The 2,567-nt window shown below is 29.1% G+C and overlaps 1 long non-coding RNA gene across 1 annotated transcript; it reads right to left on the bottom strand.

The window, feature by feature from the left end:
* Window positions 1–1,300: 1,300 nt before the first annotated feature.
* LOC148299609 (uncharacterized) lies at window positions 1,301–2,081 on the bottom strand. The gene is made up of 3 exons (XR_015839058.1): window positions 1,980–2,081; window positions 1,736–1,894; window positions 1,301–1,690 (listed from the first exon to the last, which is right to left on the bottom strand). It is a non-coding gene; the product is annotated as an uncharacterized LOC148299609 (long non-coding RNA).
* Between the last annotated feature and the right edge of the window lie 486 nt (window positions 2,082–2,567).

Raw genomic sequence — 2,567 nt, 5'->3', positions numbered from 1 at the left:
AGAATGTAGACATTGATTTTTTAATCGTTAATCGCATAATAAATAATTTATATATTTAGGAATTTATGTTTAAAAAGAAATATAAAATAGTTAAACACTAAAAATTATTTCATTTTTTTATTGTAGTATAATAGAAGTTAGCATATAGTAAATTTTTATTTGATTAAAGTTAACTACCAATTAATAGAATCTTGAGAAAATAACAAAATTGTATAGTATTATGAATTCTTGCATTTTTCAATCACCCTATCCTTTCAATCGATTTTGAAGGAGTCTTTGCAGATTTCTTACAAAAGATGGCAGTTTTTTTCTCCCTTAGTGTTTTCATTAAGGAGAATGCTTCTATGATCGAATTATACAATTCCAAAAAGGACTTCCCAGACTTATTTTTAAGTAAAATCAGGTCCTCCTCGTTGTTTACTTCCTGGTGTTTTGCGAGGGCGATTGCTCCTAGTGCCAGATTGATGTATTGTTTTTAATTGCTATGCTGGCTGGGGTGGCTAAGTCGCAGTCGATCCAGACGGTCTTGTTGGTCCTTGCGTTTTCCCAGGTACGATCCGGACCAGACAGTCTGTAAAGTGGGAATGGTGGCTGACTTTGTAAGGCATTCTTCTTTATAAAATTGCTATGAGTTTAACTATAAAATACTTTCAGTCTAGACATCACGCTCCATTATTATCTATATTGTTTATTATTTGTAAATAAACGCATCTATAATTAAATACACAGTTTAAATAAGAAATTTAAAATATTTATGTGTTTATTTTAATAACTCCTAAAGCTTAGAAGCCTCTCAGTCTGTTTTCCTTGTTTATAATTATAAAATTGTCAATGTTTTCAACGGAGGTGGGAATATTTGTATTAGTTTTTAATGGATCTATATCCAAAATAATTAATTATTATGATGGATAATGTCTGAGATTGAACGTTCAAATAAAGAGAGAGGTTTAAGTGCAGCAGAAAAACAAGTGTTTGATTAAATTTCTCTATCAAATTTATGTTATGCACAAAATTGTATATTCTCTGATTGTTTCATAAGATATAGAACCACACTTAAGCCATTTAAAGATACATAGAAGTTTGAATATAATCTCAAATTTAGTTTGTTATTTTTCATATTATTCATTTTTAAAAAATACTTCATACTATTTTTCAAAAAAAATATTTAACAAATCAAATCTATATCGTTTAACTTCATGAGCATTTGTTGTTTCATCATGAAAAAAATTGAGTGTTTTTTATAAATCGCTGCAAATAATATTTGATTTGCAACAAATTTAAAAGAAAAATACAGCAAAAATCAAAGTCCTTTAAGGAAGGTGCCTAAAACATAAGTCGCCAAAAAGACAAGCACCATCAGAGGTAATACTATGTGATAATTGCTGAGGTTCTTACTTTCCACAATCTTTATATCATTTTCATGTATTAGTTACTTGTAATTGGTCTTTAAATCGTTCAATCCTGTCTTCAGCTGCTAGTTCTTTGCCCTTTCTGCCTCTAATTTATCCATGAGGTCTTCTTTGTAAATTTTAGAAGGAGATTTCCTGAGAGCCTGTGTTATTGTTTTAATTTCCGAGGCGTTCTTCGGTGACTATTTTTTCGGTGATTCGACCTCGCAGCTTTCAATGATTTCTACTTGCTGTTTTTTGACTGAATACGGATCAAGGCTGCTTATTTTTTTATCTCGTGTCTAAAAAAAAATCGATATTTTTTTTATTATTTATTTGATAAATACTTATTTTGCGATGAAAGCCCATGAAACTTGGAGCTTGAGTTTTTTTGCTCTATTCATATCCATTTTTTTCAACTCAATTGGTACTCTTTTTTCCGACTTTTATTAAACCGTTCCTTCATGAATTTTGACTTCAATCGATTATATTTCAGTTGATTTGATCTAAGAACATAAAAAATGAATAATATACAATGAATACAATTTTTGTTTATATGATTGGTATTTATGATGTATATCTTTTCTGTACCTTGAACAGAATCGGTTGCACCGACTTATTGACCAAAAGAAGATCAACTGTTTTATGTGTGTTTGTGAAAGATATACTTTTCGGGATTACTAGACCTTATTCTATCATTTGTCTATTTTAATTTTTTATAAATACTATTATTAAGTATATCACCTTATATTTCATTCTAACTATATACATACATCTAGAGTCTCGAATACATTTTATATCAGTGAAAAAAAAAAATATATTAATTTATTAAATTATTGATAATATTAAATATAATTATTAGTACTTTATAATTACAAAAAGTGAATATTGCAAATAATTTAATAAAAAGTATTAGATTAAACAAAGCTAAAAAATAAAATTTAGATAAAGCTAAGAAAACAATTCATTCATGGGAAACTCTTGCGCAGGCGAAAAGAAGTAATCCGCACATAAAACAACTGAAGATTAAGCCAAACCCAAAACAAATGGTGCAGGACAGACGAACAATCGAATTGACAAACCCGCGCACGATCTAAAAGTAGCATCCCACTTCCCGATCGAAAGCAACATTGCCGGCCCACACTGATCCTTTTACATATTAATTTTTATAGGACTCAA

Source organism: Brachycentrus maculatus, unplaced genomic scaffold, assembly GCF_059751285.1.
Source record: "Brachycentrus maculatus isolate JH-2025_06_01 unplaced genomic scaffold, ASM5975128v1 h1tg001054l, whole genome shotgun sequence".
Classification (NCBI taxonomy): Eukaryota; Metazoa; Arthropoda; class Insecta; order Trichoptera; family Brachycentridae; genus Brachycentrus; species Brachycentrus maculatus.
This window is presented reverse-complemented; position numbering and strand designations above follow the sequence as displayed.